General features: G+C 36.6%; 1 protein-coding gene across 2 annotated transcripts in view; it reads right to left on the reverse strand.

The window, feature by feature from the left end:
- Nucleotides 1-14,426, reverse strand: part of CADM2 (cell adhesion molecule 2) — a 249,668-nt gene extending 235,242 nt beyond the window's left edge. Inside the window, exon 1 of one of the 2 annotated variants that reach the window (XM_019626381.1) lies at nucleotides 14,277-14,426. The gene's annotated coding sequence lies outside the window, so the exon portion shown is untranslated. The remainder of the gene's footprint in view (nucleotides 1-14,276) is intronic. The other variant, XM_019626379.1, reaches the window with a different exon arrangement.
- Nucleotides 14,427-18,203: the final 3,777 nt, after the last annotated feature.

Below are 18,203 nucleotides of genomic sequence, written 5' to 3' on the forward strand. Positions count from 1 at the left end.
ATTCACAAAGTAACCTCACTCCTTTGCTCAACACCCTCCAATGGTGTCTCATCTTAATCAGAGAAAAAGCCAGAATTGTCCCATCACTGACAAGACCCCCACTCTCTCCATATCCCTACTACCTCTCTGCCTTCATCTCATCTCTCCCCTGCATTTACTCTGACCTGCACCCATGGGCTGAGCCCTTTCTCAAACATGCTCCAACAGCTTCCATTTCAGTCGGATCCTCTGCTCTGCTCATTGTCCCCTGATTGTCCCACATCTAGCTCTTTATCCTCTTTTGGGTCTTGGTTTCAATGTCCCTCTATTAGTGAGGCTTTTCCTCAGACCTTATGTAAAATGGCATTTTATTTTCTCCCTTTCTTTAAATCTTTTTCTTCATAGAATTCATTGGACAAACTATATATTTACCTATAAACAGTTTCCTCCCACTTGAATGGAAGTCGCTCGAGGGCAGAATCTTGCTTGTTTTGTCCTCTACTAAATCCAAAGTGCATAGAAAAACTTCTGGCAAAAAGCAGCTCAATAAGTGTTACTGAATGAATGACTGAATCTTAATTACCCTAAGGTGCACCCAGTGTCAAACTGTGTAGATATAGTAAGTGAAATGTCTACTAAGTATTTTGAATCTCTATTCTTAGCATCCCTTAGAAACTAAGACTTGTAATTAATTTCCATGGTCACATCTTCTCTGACATAAATAGATAGTAATAGATTAATAATATAAACAATCATATGGCTACTCATGATTAGATTACTTTGCTTCTGGTTTGAAAACTAGAAATTAATTCGTGGCTGCCTAACCACACCACCAAGCCCAGTCAATTCCTTGTTTGAAGGAATTGCCTTTCAAATATATTCTTTCTCTCTATTCCCTTAGCTTTCTTTTTGGTGTAGGTCATCATCACATCACACCAGAGCTGCTGAAACACTTTAATTTTCCTCTCACTTCTCCATACTCAAAGCCTCCCTTCCCATAGCTGTTCAAATACTGAGCTGTTTTTTAATTATTTATTTCCTCCAATTTCAAAATAATTTATACTGTAGCTAATATGCGAAGGCAGGAAACTAAAGTAGAGCCATGGCTATTGAAAGGCACAAGCACAATTGTTTACAGATAATGCAGAATAGGATAATGAGACATTCCCAAAGAAGATCAAAGCACCATTAGAACTAGTAAAATGACATTTAGTGAGGCGATAATAAAATAGAAATGTATGTTTTCACCTGCTAGGCAGGCAGTCAACATATAGAAGGGGGCAAAGGAATCAGTTAAAGTAGCTGTCGGTCTCAGGGCGCCAGGGCTGATTTGCATTCCCGCTCTTTGCCACGCTGTCACAGACTCAGAGGCAGCTCCGCACGTGGGAGGCCCTCAGCATCTCTTCATGAGAAGCGCACACCACAAGAGCTCAGGCTCAGTGCAAAAGGAAGACAAGCAAGAAGGGGAGGGAGAACACTCTCCTTTTTCCCCTGAGTTTTCTCCTCCTAACTTCAATACTTTTTCGCAAAGCCTTTTGAACAGTGACTCAGCCTCCAAATTAGATACCTTTCATTGCATTTCACCTGCAACACAGTTGTAGCACCTAGGAAACGATATGGCTAAATATTAGCATTTAAATACAGGGTCTCTGCTTTATGTTCCATTAACTAAAAGGCCCATGTCAAGTATTTACCCATACACAGCCACTTTCAGTCAAAAGGGAGTAAGTATTGAAGAAATCAATTTCCTGTTAGAAACTGCTGAAGACTTCATGGCAGACTTTGTTTTGCTTTTTATTCTGTTTGGTATTGCAGCATGGGTTTTCCAATATTTCAGAAATCTCCAAACAAATCCTTAGAAGAGTTTCCGCCTGCATGCCTGGACACAGCAGCAGGTGGCCCGTCACAGGCCATGGGCCTCCAGATGCCGATAGGCTGGACGGAGGCTGGTTATGTAATCAGTCAAGTTGATTCAATATCACACACAAATCCAGGGTGGGACTGGATTCAATTACAGCTCTCCTGACTACCAAACCTAGAAACTTTAACCAACCGGCCCATCTATATAACATTTGCAGAAGTTCAGGAGGTAGGATTGTAAGTTACAAAGAAACAGTCACTAATAACAATTATCATCTCCACAGGAGAACAAGGTTAGTGATCCCTACAAGACATTTATATCGCAATTCGCTACTTAGGAAACAGCCTAGTCCATCTTACTACATGCAATTTTCAGCATTGAAAGAAAGATGGGCTATACATATTTGAAGGGGCTTTGAAAGTCTGAAAAAAACATGCTATGACTAGATTCATATTACTATCATTCTTCCTAAACTACTATCATTCTTTCTAAAATGGAAAAGTGAATATTAGGGAACATGCAGACCAGTCATTATTCCCTCTCCCTACTTGCCACTTGTACTTGAATCCACTCACTAAGCTCAATATAAATAGGTGTAAATCCAAGAAGCTTAATTCTTACAAACACCCACACTTTGGTACTAAAATAATACTGCCTCCCTACCCCTCACCAGAGCTGCAAAATGTTCATTTATTGCTGTTTACAAGGACCGCTCACAGGAGCCTGCTGGGACTAAATAAATAATAAATTAAGGAACATAGGGTACTGTACTAATTTATACTTCTTCATACTCACATAATGTAAAACAATAATTAAAAGTACCTATCAGGAAAAGATAGTTCTAAATTGTATTTTGCTATTTGAATGCTGGAGACATGTTACCTCAAGAGGCATAGGGGAGGAAAAACACTCAGTATTTATAAATAGAAGAAATATCCAAAATAATTTAAGAAAACAAAGGGAATAAATTGAAAATTACTGGGTTGTCGGAAAAGTCATGGCGCATTTTTGCAACGAAAAACAGAAAAAAATACGTCATGACTTTTCTGACAACCCAATAGATCATATTCATTAACATTTTAACTACAACAAATTCATAATCTAATAGCTGTTTATTTAGTACGGTCATTAATGAATGACTATGTATTTTTATTTCTACTTTTTGGTACTTGGACCAATATTTCCAAGTTTACTGATAAAAAAAAAATGTTCCTTGGGATTAAAAAGGGGCTGTACTTATTAGGGGCACTCAAGTAACAATATTTGAAATAGAAGTTTCTTATGCATTTTGTACTTCATGCTAAAGGTGTTTTCCTTTAAAACAAAAAAATGTATTCTGGGCCGGCGAGTGGCTCAGTTGGTTAAGAGTTAGCTTAAGAGCACCAGCTCTGAGCAGCAGGGCAGCGGTTCGATTCCCACATAGGCCAGTGATGCTGCGCCTGAGCTGAGCTGCCACTGAGCTCCAACAGGTAGCAGGATGGCTCACCTGGTGAGAGCACATGCTCCTAACAACAAGATTGCCTGTTTGATGGTGGCTATGCCCACCCACAACTAAGACTGAACTTGACACCTTGAGCTGAGCTGCTGCCTGGATGGCTCAGTGCATAGAGCATGTGCTCTTAACAACAAGGTTGTTGGTTCAACTCCCAAATGGGATAGTGGCTAAGCCCACCCGCAACTAAGATTGTAACACAGCACCTTCAGCTTAGAGGCCACGAGCTGCCGACAGGCAGCCAGATGGCAACTGGCGCCCTCCACAACTAAGATCGAAGTACAACAACTTGGCTGGTCCCCCTCCCCAATTCCCCAATACGGTTCCTCTCCCCCAATTCCCCATTTTTTTAAAAATGTACTCTGTCAAGCCAGAAGAATGTTGTACACAGATACCACACACTGAGCCTCTTGAATCAGACCTTTATTGAAAGTAGAAGATGTAAATTATAGTGACTTCCTGGCTCAGAGGCCAAAAACCCCTCGTTATTCCTTAAAGCACTGTACAGGCACCTAGTATAAGCTCAACCAATAGATTTCTGGGATTTTGAAACTATAAAAGAGACACGCAGTGGACTCTGTTTTTCAGCAGAATAACCTTCATGCCCATGTTCTAGGGGCTAAGTCAGCCCTCAAACCCAAAAGCCTCAAACTCCAAAAGTCAGCCTACAATGCAGATTCATCACTCTCTCAAAGTCTGGTGTAAATTATTAAGGAAAACACAGAATGGATAAAGTCACAAAAAATTAAATAGTAAAACTTTAAACACTACATTTAATCTAAAATAGAATTAAATTGATTATGAATCAAAATTATATAATTACAAATAGGACTGAATATATACATTATGGACAATATTTTTGATACTGTGAAGGTTTTCTTACACTTACAAAGGAACTGTAATGATCATGGCATTTTGAAATTTACTTACATAAAAAGTCTTGGAATATCTTAAATTCACCATGGTCTTTGTGCTGATTCTGATTAAAAGGCTGTTCAACACAGAGATCATATCATTGTGTCGTCAGGGAATCAGGTCCCTATGCAGCACACTGCCACTTCTCACATTTGACAAATAGCATATAATAGTTTATTTACAATTACGTCTTTAAATAAATCTATTGTACCAAAAAAGCATGTTTCAGTCTTGCATTTTTCAAGTCAAATTGTGTTTTTCATAGGCTCATGAAGGACACATTTATCAGTCATTTGGGTATTTTGCATCCCCCACAACCTCTACCATGAGTCTTATTGTGGAAGAAGTACAATTACAGTTATCCATCTGAAGAATGCTTGACCTAATACTTTCCCGTATAGCCTCTCCTCCATTCTTGTATACACATGATATATGGAAATTTGCTACATGAGGGCAAAATCCATACTTTGTTTATTTTAGTAATCCCAATCCTCAGCATAATTCCTGGGACATAGGAATACTTCACAACTATTCACAGAACTGCACTGAGATTGTAACTTGGAAACCTTTCAAATATCAAATATGTTTATATATTTGTAGATTAAGGACACATTCTTAGTGAAGCCTGCTTTCTTTAATAATAAGAGTTAACTCCCCAAATGGAGGATATGAAATATCACAAACTATACTGAGGCATTTCCCCAGAATCTGGTCATTATTTGCTTTTTAAAAAACATTGTTTTGGGAGATGGTAATAGATGGCATGAGCATGGTAACTACCCAACCAGTCTGACTGTAGCCATCATCCCACATCCACTGCCATAACTTTAAAAAGTGGCACCTCCCAGCTGGTGTAAGATCATTGCAGTAATTGCTGATGAGGTGCTCACTCTGTGTGTCTTACCAACATACAAATGTGCTTATAAATTATGTGCACAGAAACATATTTGACTAGAAGATAAAGGATATCTAATTTTAATCAAAGCAAGGTTTCTTTCAAATAGCTCTATTAAACATGGGATAGACTCCACAAAAATCAGTTAGCTACAATAACTGTAAACAGCCTAGCACAGTGCTTATCATACAGTAACTAGTCAGCAAATATTTATTAAATGACTGAATAAATACATATGTAAATCATAAGAAAGCAGAGTATAATATTTAGTGTTATAGGAATATTTTTTCTCTTTGTAGGGTTTTGCTAAAAATTTTTAATAAACAGTAATGTGCAAATAACTAACAGAATTTAATTCAGGAGCTCGGTCATTTTCACAGAGGTACCATTACCTTTGTGGTACATTTAACTTTTTACTTGTAAATAAAAACATTACAAATAGTATTATAAAAGGTAGTAATATTAGTGAAACATAGTATCTCTAAAACATCATATTGAATATGAAATTTACACTGAATATCCAAAAGTTGAAATTTGCTGAAAGCATTCAGGCACATATATGTGGCTTTGAACATCAAAGTTCCAAATCTTGATGCTGTTATAGCTTAACCTACCATATAACCAACAAAATTTGTAGTGTATATGATTATCTTTAAGCTTTTCCTAAAATTGCTAACTCAAACTACACTGGCATGAAGAAATAAAGGTAGTAATGATATAAAGTACAACTGAAGAATTTGCTTATACTTGATGAGAATTTCCAATAATGACTTCATCATTAACAGTTTAAGTGAAAGCAAATTATTTATTTAAGAAATCTATAAGCACACACTTTAACATATATGTTAAATCTGAGGACTATAACATTGAATAAATTAATATAATTTCGAAAAGTCTGCATTGTTGTGACTTATTTCTCCCTAAAATAATTTAATTGAAGCTAGTTGTGAGCATAGAGTGATACAAGGTTTATGATGGAAATTATCATTACTGAAAATCAGATAGGGAGAAATATCTGTAATATGTAAAAAATATGGTAAGTTGTGCTGGTTACTTTCTACTTATCCATCCAGATCTAGATTCTTCCCTGCTCTTTGCCTGGGGAGATGAAACTACTCAGGATAACTTGACCTATGGTTTTCATTTGTAATCAGCCCATGGAAGGCATTGACAAGAGATCAGAAGATGGGAGAAAAGAGAAGTCAATTTACGTATTTCCACCCCACCCCTCCTTCCCAACCAGTCAGTCACAGGTCCTAACAAGCAGCCTTCTCCTCACTGTTAATAATGCTACGACAAACTCGGAGTACAGACAAGCATATCTTTATGGATAAGACATGGAAACAACCAAAGTGTCCTTTGATAGATAATTTGATTAAAGAAGATGTGGTATATATACACAATGGAACACTATTCTGCCAGAAGAAAAGATGAAAGAGTGCCATTTGTGACAACATGGATGGATCTTGAGATTATGATGAGAAATCTCATAAGAGAAAAAAATCCGACAGAAAAAGTCAAGAACCATATGACTTCACTCATATGTGGGATATAAAACTGAAAATAACAAAGGAACAAGACAAGCAAAGAAACAAAAACTCAAAGACACAGACAATAGTTTAGTGGTTACCAGAGGGTAAGGGGGTAGAGAGGTGGTAGAAGAGGGTGGTGAGCACCCAATGTGATGTATAGATGATGTATTACAGGATTGTACAACTGAAACCTATGTAATTTTCCTAACCATTGTTGCCCCAATAAACTTAATTAAAAAAAAAAAAAGAAGGTTCCTGTTTCCACAATTGTAGCTTTAGCTCCCTCTGTCACCCTTTCAGGCCCAAGATTAGGATGATTTCCTACTGTTTCTACTCCTGGATGCTGTGTCATAATCAATATTTCTCCACATTATGGCTGCATATCTGTAAACAATGTATTTGTTCTTCATTAACTCAAGTGTACCATTTATTTGCTAATGGGAACATGATTCATTCCCATTTAATGTGTATATTTTGCTGGGAAATCTGCTAATATATATGAAATTATTGCTGTATGATGGGGCTGAGATATTAGATAAGGTGTGTTTAGGAGATCTATCATTGAGAAGGTGACTTTGGAATAAAGAAGTAAAACAAGGGATAATTTCCAGGGAAAGTAAATAGAAAAAATCCAAAAGGCAATGAAATTCAAATGACATAGCATGAAGTTAATTACGCTTGTTGTATGAAAACTCAGGTCTCATCAGCATTTTCTCATTTACTACTCAATTTATTCAAATCTGCAAACTTCAGTTTCTTCTTACATAAAATGGGAATGCCTACTGTACAGGGTTGTTGTGAATCCAATGAGAAAAGGTACACATGTAGAGAGTTATTTGGAAGTTGCAGAGTATTGTGTAACTATAAGTTGTCATCGTGAATTTCGTGTTTTTATTGTAACTTATACCTGACGTCTGCATTTTTTTCAGAAGCAAAAAGAAGGGTAATATTAGCCACTTTAATACCTGCTTTTTTCTGAGTTGATCTTTAATATTTCAAAGCCTGTCAAATTGATTAAAACCAGCTGTGAGGATAGACACAGTCAGGTGTCACTGATTGGCGTGGAGCCAGAAGAACTTGTATGTCCACTTCAAGTTTATCTTATTTTTCTTCTCTTTATCACTCTTTGTTCTAGGACATCTTATGCATGTTCTTCCTCTCCCATTGTCCTCAGTATTCATGCAAAATTATCAGCAGAATAATTGGATAATTAACACTAGCAATTTTTGGCTATGCCCTTTATAAAATTTTGTTTTCATGCCTTCAGAAATTAAATTTCCTTCAGAAGTTGTACTTTTTTATATAAAAACAAATGCAAGCACACATAGAGATGTCTATTGAACGCATACACTATGAGCTCCTGGAGATGTTTGTCCAAAGTATTCTTTGTCGATAATAGGAAGGAACTGAAGTGTACTTTCCTGAGCATTAAATGATCAGGTTGTACTACTTCAATTCCCCCACACACACACACACACACACCTGCAGAGAAACAGACGCCGTGATCTAATTGACTTCTAAAATATCTATTGTCAAACGCCACATCGTATTTGTGTGGTGTCTCAGTGACCTGTGCTCCCTGCTCGGTACTCCTATGCCCACTCTATTCCAAGTGCATCCTTCTTATTTATAATAGATGCAGTGAGATGTGTGCAAAAAGAAACATAAGAGGGCCGTAACAAGTGAACATTGCCTTAGCTATGTCTGTTCTAGGTCCCTCTGACCCATAAGAACCTGTAAATTTTTCTCATGATTTTAATTTTCTATTTATATTTGCAGTTTCTTAAGTGTAATAGAAAAAAAGCTTCATACAGAACCTAGGCAGAAGTAAAATGGAATTGTAATTAAATATCTACTTTGTAGGTTAATGATTCCTGGTTTCCGGGTGCATACACAGTAGACAAGGAGATTGTTAAAAACGCAAATCTGATACAAACTCCAGAACATTGGATTTGGTGGCGTGTCAATGCATCCATTTTATTACTCTGCTAGTTGGTGTCAGAGGCAGAATTAGAAGCTAGATATGACTCCCTGTCCCCTATGCCTACAATATCCTCATTAAAGCTGTGCCATTTAAACAGCGAAATTTTATTTATTTAATACCCGATACTTGTTTTAATGGTGATGTAGGGCTTTCTCAGTGAGAAAATGGGTGTTCTACCAGCCAAGGCCGGAACCGGGCGAAGTCTATTGTGGCATCTAAAGAGTGAATGAGCATTTAGAACTGTGCTTTCCAAAAGAGTAAACACTGCCCACACATGGCTGCTGAGTACTTGAAATGTGGCCAGTGTGACTGAGAAACTAAATTGTTAATTTTATTTAATTTTAAGTAACTGAAATATTCACATGTGGCTGCTGGCTAGAGAATTATTCTGCACAGAGAGAGAACACTGCCATCATCATGCAAAGTGCTGTTGGGCAGTTCTGTCTGGAATGTATACCTCTGTCTTACTCTGTGTATTGCCTTTAACAGCTTGACAGGAACTGCTGCTCTTGAACTAAAAGGCAGCTGCCAAGATCAATGGCAGAGGCCACTTGGGTTATACTTACAGTGACCTGGTGCCCAGACGCCTTTGTTCTCAGGGGTGTTCTAGTGAAAACTAAGACAGAGGCCATGCCTGGATTCAAATCCCTTCATTACCAGTCATTACCCGAATGCTGGTGGACACATTGCCATGAGTGTTTTATCCTCAGTTTCTCCATTTGTAAATGGGGAAAGCTACTGATCATATTACATGTATTCAAAGTAAAAAGAACTCTGAACTTGCTCCCCTCCTCTATATTTTACCTCAATGAGAAATATCACAGCATTAGTTTGCTTTAGCCAACTCCCTCCTGGACGCCTCTCTTCCTTGTGAAGCGATTCTCGAATATCACATTTAACTTCCTTGAAAGAGACTCCTAGAAAAGGGGTTCAGCTTAATTCTTGTTTAGCTGATCATCAACTACCCACTCACAGCACACTTTACTTTGGCTAATAAGTCCAAGTAAAGGAGACAGACTTTTCCAACTCTAACCGGACCTATGGGCCACCATCTTGAGTTCTCTGTTCTACTCTTACAGCCAAGACCCTTGGAGTTTGGGTCTCCAGGTAGCATGAAAGGCTATTCAGAATGCCTCTTAGAGCTCATGCTGGCAGCAGCATTGCCAATAAGAAGCACCTGTCTGTTCCTCTGGGCAGCTTTATCCCCTCCCTTCCTTTCTCCCTCCTTTTCTCCATTCTCAGTAGCTTGTCAAGACAGAAATCTAAGCTAAGGGATATTTATGAGAATTGAGTTGCTTAACCCAAAGTTTCTCAACCTCAGTTGCATTTTATAATCTTTTGAGAAACAATTAAAACATTGGGATACTGAATATCATTGACAGATTCTGTTTGGAAGGCTCTGAAGAACAACTGGCAACATCAGCTGAGACAGAAATAAGAATAAAACCATGAATGAAGCCTTTAACAGTAGCAGCCACCTGTAGAAGCTGGTGCAATCAGTGACCCCTTGTTTTCTCTATTGTTCTCTTGAGCAGTTGTCACTTGCACAACACATATGGGATGCTCTAGTCACACTAACCCATGCTTAGCTTCTCCGCTTAGACTCTGGCACAATGTAGCATGTTTGTTTGCTCAGGATAAGCCTTAGGAATGAGGCTAAGCAGGTAAATGCAGACAAAAAGTGTGGGGAAAATTGTGACATGGAATCTTCAAAAAATGCTTTCATTTTTAAACTCTTGCATTTGACTGTTGATATCACTGTCAAGGATCCTTTCCACTAAGACATTACACAGTAATCAAACCAAGTACTTGTAAGGGTAGAGACATGTTAGACTGCCATTCATGAAAGAGTTTCCTTATTCCGACCTTTTTGCTATTCTGTTACAATTGACAATTAGAACCAAAATAGAGTTAGAAAAAGTCTAATATTGAAAACAGAAACCTGTTACATACTACAAACACATAAATACACATACACACACACACACACACAGGCTTTTTTCAACATAACTCTAAGCTGTATAGCAACTAGGAAAGGAAAAATGAATTAAAGGCAAGTACATACTTCGACAATTCACGTGATCAGATGCATTGTTATTTTATATCAGTAAGATGTAGGAACATATTGCTAAATATATCAAATATAAGAAATTTTTCTTATCATAATTATCCCTCAGAAGAGGAGTTGTTTATTTCCAAGCCTTTGCAAATTTTGCTTTACAAGTTGCTCTCTGTTTTCTACAGGAAAGATGCATTTGCTTGAAATACCCTGAATCAATTCTAGTTTTAGATGTTCTATGGAGGATACTTATAGAATTACTAAAAAAGGAGGCAAAGGCATTTTGTATAGATTTTGTTTTGTGCCTGAGGATTTGACCTCACAGATGTAGATGTCACTGAAAACATGTCTCTCAAAGATCTCTTCAAAGAGCAGTACATTAAGTGGTTACATGGTAGAGATGATTATTATATTCCTGCAGGATGAAAGAAAAACAAAAATGTTCAAATTTTCCAAAATTTTATAGCTGTTGTTTGGGACAAATTTGTCATTAATTGTATCTACACTTTCAAAAAAGTGCTGCTAAATGAGATTATTTCATTAAATGTAAAGGGTGGGGAAAAAGCAGTATTTCTAAATTAATATGTTTTTATGTTAGTTTAAATATGTACAAAAATCAAATTGATAAATTAAATAGCGTAACTATATATTTAATTGTTCCATGAATATCCTTAAAAAGTCTGCTGCACACCCCCCTAAATATTTTTTTTATTTTGTTTTATATCATTGGGCAAATGAGAGATTCCGTTAAAATTGGTGTCACCTTATATTTGGGAAAATATGTTTTAAATATTTATTTACAAATACGTGTAATCAATGAATACTAAAAGCAAAAAGAGGTTGTTAAATCTCTGTGTGACTTTTTGCTTATGTATTTAATTTTTTTAATTAATAGAACTTCATTATTTGGAAAGCCACATAGCTCACTTGGTTTAAAACAACAGCAACAAACTCCTCCAAACACCAAGAAGGAAAAAAAAAAAAAAAGTAAACACTAGCACTTTTTTTTGGTGTGGGGAGTGACTTCATTACCAAAAGTACTAGTGAATTTAAGATCAAAACATAAAGCTTATATAACATTAACATGATAAAAGAGATGAATATTTTTGCTAGAAACCAATGAAATCAAAAAAAAGTCTTTAAGCATCTAATACAACTTTCATTCCCACTGAAGTTACCTAAAATTAAGCTGGTTTATTTGTGTTATATATGTGAAATTTTAATGCAATTAATTAATTCATAAATTCAACTTAAAAAAAAAAAGATTTTATTGAGGAATTGGGGAAGGGGAACAGCCAAGTTGTTGTCTTTCAGTCTTAGTTGTGGAGGGTGCAGCTAGCTTAGCTCTAAGTCCAGTTGCCATCCAGCTGCCCATCAGCAGCTCAAGGCAGCTCAGCTCAAGGTGCAGTGTTCAATCTTAGTTGCGGGTAGGCATAGCCCACCATCCAATGCTGGAATCGAACCGGCGGCCTTGTTGTTAGGAACACGTATTCTCACCAGTTGAGCCATCCTGCCACCTGTTGGCAGCTCAGTGGCAGCTCAGCTCAGGCACAGCTCACTGGCCCATGTGGGAATTGAACCGGTGACCCTGTTGCTCAGAACTCGCACTCTTGACCAACTAAGCCACTTGGCTGGACCCATAAATTCAACTTTTTACATATGAATAATACCCTTTCTTTACAAAGGTTTGAAAAGATCACACTAGATATTCCTTACCTATTTCTCAAAATGAAAAGGCATACTTTATAGTCTCACCGAGTATGTTTACCTACAATAGGATTTAAAAAAGGCCTTAATCAGAAGCATTAATAATCAATAATATTAATAAGAATTAAAATTACATTAGTATTGCTATAGTGAGTGTGTTTAGCAGATGAATGTTTTAAAATTCACTGTAAGACTCTTTAAAACATTCCTAAAGTACAACAACAACAATAACAACAACAAAATCTTTATGACTGGGAGGCTCTGTTAAATATGAACTGCACATCAAACACTCTAATCAAAACATAAATACGAAGTCATGATAGTGGCTTTTAGTCTGGCCAAAAGATTAAGTCACAATGCTTAGGTCACAATCATCTCTTTAAGTCCCAGACAATTGTGAGAACTTTAACCTGTTCCTCCCAAATACTCCTATGAGAATATGGCCAGTAGTGATATCTGTTCTCCTTGTCGCCTAGACAGCAAAATAAAACAGTGTAAATAAAAGGTTTTTTTTCTAAATAATAAAGTTCTACAGAAATAAGAGCATTCCTTACCCTCTGTGATAGCTAATTTTATATGTCAAGTAATTAGACCACAGGACCCAAATATTTCACCAAGCACCAGCCTAAATATGGTTGAAAAGGTATTTTGAGATGAGATTTCCATTTAAACCAGAACACTTTGAGTAAAGCAGATTGCCTGTGTTGTGTGGGTGAGTCTCATTCAATCAGTTGAAGGACTTAAGAGAGAAAGATTGCGGTCCCCCAAAGAAGAAGAGACTGTGCCTCCAGGCTACCTTCAGACTTGAGTGGACACATCAGCTCTTCCTGAGTCTCCAGTTTGGCCTGTCCTGCAGATTTCAGCTTTGACAGCCTCCACAATCACTTGAGCCAATTTCTTAAAATCTCTCTCTCTCTCTCTCTCTCATTTATCATCTATCTTTTTATCTAGAGAAATATCTAGCTATCTGTTTGTCTATCTATCTATCTATCTATCTATCTATCTATGGACAATAGAGGAAACTTGTCCCCTACCCACATACTCGTATTTTGTGCACGTGTTTATTGTCTATCTCCTCTACTAGACTGTATGTCCTATATGGGCATGGATTATCTGTCTGTTCTTTAACTCTAATGCCTTGTACAAGGGAACCCTCAAAAAATATTTGTCAAATAAATTAATTAGATTTTTAATCAATCCTTCATTGTATATTAAAGTTTAAAATAAGCTAAAGACTTTGTGTTAAATCTAGAGGGAAATTAATGATAAGTATGTTATTGTTTGAATATAAATTTTTATGTGTACCAAAGGAGATAAAGAAGATTTACTGAAATATGCAAGGGAGTATACTATTTACTTTAGAAACACGGAGCTACTTAAATTTATTACGGAAATCATTTCTACAATTCTTACTTTCAAACGCAATTCATGACAATAAATCATAAAACTTTCCAAATCATATAACAGCTTTTAAATATATTAAGGTGAGGGTAACAAAATAACATATCACATTACCAGAAGTGTGAAAAAAATTTTAATGTATACGCGTACACAAGGCAGTTACAAGAACAAAAGAATATCTGGGTATCTGGGTAGAAGATGATTGCAAAGAGAAGGCATAAAGCTATTTTTGAAACAGAATTAGAACTGTTTATTTTATTAGAAAGTTGACATCGGTTATCTTTAGTGTTTATGACTTGCAAACTAAAGTATTTAATATTTAACATGTTTAAATACAAGCAGGAGCAGTTTAGTAATCAAAAGGAATAATTTGAATCACTTCAGAAAAAGAAATTCATTATAATTAGGATGTTTCAGAATATGATTAAAACACTTAAAAGAAAATACTCACCTTTCTTGTCATCGAAGTACAGAGTCTGTTGAGCTGGATTTGACCACTGGAGGGAGGTGTTATCATTTTGATCAACTCTGCAGGTCAAAATTGCAGTTCCTCCTTCAACAACTGTTACATTCTGTGTCAGTGGAAACTGCCCTTGGCTGCCTAAAAGGGGATGAAAGGAAATGGTGATTAAATGAAAGTTATAAAATGATTAACTTCCCAAGAGCTACATTGTACTTAACTTTTCACTCCAAATAAAATTTAAACCAACAAAACTATGTATTACAAAAAGAACAGAAAAATAATTTAAAATTTTTAATGAAAGGACAACCGTGTGGGCATACAAGGACCCCCTTATATTCTCTAACACGTTCCAGAAAATCTTCTTTTCATCCAAGGCACACATAAAGATTTATATTTAAATAATAATGTGATAATCATTGATTTCTCTTGGCCTTGCATTATGATATGGTGCTGCACCTGGCCATCTTTAAAGATAAGGCACTGGAACAATTTTGGGTGAGTTGAACTCTCTAAAGCAGCAGAGCAAGCATATTAAATACTTCCCTGGCAGCTTTTATAATCTTGAATAAAGTCTATAAAATATGGATACTAGAACTTTAGATTCAATTTCTGATAAAATAAATAAAAGAATCCTATTTCACCAGCATTTCTTGTAGGTGTAACTGTTTTTAGAAGCACAAAACATGTGAAAGAAAACAATGTAAGCATTTTTCAAAAAGTGTTCATCTTATAGACTATGTCAAAATTGGAAGTGATCACTCTAACCTGGGAAATAGAGATACTATTTTTCTTTGTTCCTTTCTGTAGTTTTATGATTTTTCTCCATTGAATATATATTTCTTTTATAATCAAGAAAAAGACCTATTTTTAAATGACCCTCGCCAATTTGGATATCATTTGAATATAATCAAGTTTCCTATCTTTCTAAGTATTATGCTTATTTATTAATTTGGTAATAACAAGAGCATTTGTAATAGTTAAAACAAAATGTATGCACAAAGAAACATAATACATAATAATCATCTCAGCAAGATGATCTGAAGATGAGCTCCGCCAAGTCTGGTAACAATTATCAACATGGGTAAAAAAATTACTTTCTAGAGCCAGGTTAAAATACTCTTATAAGACCAAGGTAGTTCATTAAGTCAAGAATAATTTACATATGCAAGAACATTAGGATGACTTAATCACACCCATGAAATGTATTTCCCTTTTTTCTTTAGTTTTGTAATGATTCTATCATTACGACAAGCACCACTTGAGGTTAGCTGAAGCTATTGGCATAAAGAATCTTATTACCAAGAAGCCTGTTGATTGGCACCACAAGAGACAGAAGAGCCTGTCAGGCAAATTTTCTTTCCAGACCTAAGTGACACAAGCACAGAGGTTCATGACCACATTATATAATTAAGCCTATCAAATGTAAAAATCTGATTATCAGTAGCTTTGTCTCCTCATTGCCAAACCCTTAGAGTCACTATGGCAACTCCCCAGGATATCTCCCTGTAATCTTTAGGGTGGAGTTTTTAAATTGAGGTTAGGAGATGTCTGGGATAAATTCTTTGATAGTTGACTGGAAAGTCAACAGGAGCCAGCGTGGGATGTGTTTTGCCTTCAGCTCAGAGGTGACCTCTAGCAGGGAAACATGGAGAATTATCAATCTTGTGAAGCGAGGTGAGGCGAGAAACTACATCAGAGAAAAAATGAGCTAAAACAGAAAGAAGAAATAATTGCCTGAGAGAGAGGGTTAGCAGCTCGTAAATAAGAAGCTGAAAATAGTTTTAAGATACTTTGCTTGGGTTCCCAGGTATTGACCTAATGAATAAATAACCCAATAATCTGGTAGAGGAGGGAACTCTTTAAGTAGTAAAAAGCACACAGCTGAAAACAAATATACATGGTTCATCCCAGGTGACAATTTGACTATCGACTAGTCCATAAATAATACTCTCTGCTTCTGTAAAGAAGTGGGGGAGAAGCAGTGATGCTTGCAACAATTCCACCCACTACATTTGCAAAATAATTTCAAAACATCCCCATAAGAAAATATTATCCTTCTCATTTCACAGATGGGTAAACTGACACTGGGGGGTAAGTGATTTTTCCACGGTGAAACAAAGCCAATGAACCATCTGGAGTTTGTGCTGTAAGTTCAACATTTTATTGTAATGTTTCCACAAGGGCTGCTGAGTCATAGTAGCTGTATCACTATTTGTGAAAAGTAAGAAAATGAGTAGCGCTTTAACAATGAAACCGTAAATTGCATACCTAACTCAACTGTGTCCTCATAAATTCCAGTTACAACATTAAAATCAAATAAGAGAGGAGGTCAGTATTAACTGCCCTTAAATATCCTATCTTATTCAGAACTTACTTTTGGTAATTATTTCAGTCTTTCTTTACTGGCCCATACAAGGAAGAATCTAATATCTTTTAGGGTTGTCAACAGGCCAGGCACTCTGTATACACCTGCACACCTACACCTTGTTGTTCGGGTAGGAGATTAGGACAGTTTCCCTTTATTGTATCCCTATGTGGATTCTGACTTCAAAGCATTAAGCCTTCAGTTCCCGGGGACTTGCAGCCGAAAATCCCTGCAGTCAAATAATTTAGTTTTTCCCAATAGAGAGCAAACTCATGTGGAGAATCTACTAATCCTAAACACCCTTAGGATATGTAGTTTCCAAAATCAATTCCAAAGCCACTGTTAGAGGCAGTCAAACTTCTCAAAGATGTGAATCGCCTTTTACTTCAGGTTATCACCTGGAGGAAGCATTGCTAGCTGCTACTTTTCTATTTTAGTGCCTCATGGCTCAAGGTCATCATTTAATTCAATCTCAGAGGGTCCAACGATATTACTAATTTCCCTAGTACACAAAATGAGTATGTTGCCACATTAAGGATTCCTCATCAATGTATTCATTAAACAAATATTTTAGGGGATCTATGCATGCCTTGCCTTGTATGAATCAACATCTGAAAGGTGCCTAGAGGAAGAAAAACTTCCTAAAGAGTCTGCAAAGTAATCAGAAAGTTTACAAGAGAGAATGGTGGCAACACAGAAGGCAGGCTAGGTATGGTCCAGCACTCATCCTGTTTACCATCTCCAAGGAATTCCCAAATGCATTGACCATATCACGGAGGCCTTATTTTAAAATGATCCTCTCTCTGGCTAAGCTCACCGCTGTCCTAGGTTTCAGAGAAGTCATTCTTAACAAACAAGTTAGTGATGACAATTAAAGGAAACACAGCTTTCAATTTAGAACTGGAGAAGCTGGCTATTTTTCCAGGCAACCTATGTCCATTATTTTCCTCCTTCCCTCCTGGTGTTTATTGCCTTTTATTATTTGCACAAATATCAGTTTCACTTACTTATTTCTAAGCTAATTAAGGGTCAGGCAAAAGGGTCAGGACATCTTCTTTATCCTTGAATCAGCTATATTGCTTAACATGCTGTTTTGTGAATCAGAATTCTCAGTGGGCGCTGATTGTCCAAAATGAAAGCATCTTCTTAGAACACGGCTGGCAGGTGTAGGGGAAAGGGTGACAGGAGAATGACCAGAGTGACTCAAGTCTGCTGCAGTTGTTCATGGTCAAGATGTTCATGGTCAAGAAAGAGAGCCTAGTGCTTCACTCAGAAAAAAAAATATGGAAAAATTAAATCATAAGAGCCTTTTAGCATAATGCCTTAAGGCAATTTTTTAAGTTCTACTTGAAGATCATGAGTGTTCATAAGAATATACCCGACAGTGATTAGCACAGATATATCTAACACCATTGGCAGCCTCCAAAACACGACATGAAAAGACAGACTGTGCCAAGTTTATGCTCCAGAAGAGGGAAAACATAGACAACAATAACTTGTCTTGAACATTAAGTATAATAAGCTCTACTGAAGCCCTCTTAAGAAGATCG

The sequence above is a fragment of the Hipposideros armiger genome, unplaced genomic scaffold (assembly GCF_001890085.2).
Source record: "Hipposideros armiger isolate ML-2016 unplaced genomic scaffold, ASM189008v1 scaffold_670, whole genome shotgun sequence".
NCBI classification, from domain to species: domain Eukaryota; kingdom Metazoa; phylum Chordata; class Mammalia; order Chiroptera; family Hipposideridae; genus Hipposideros; species Hipposideros armiger.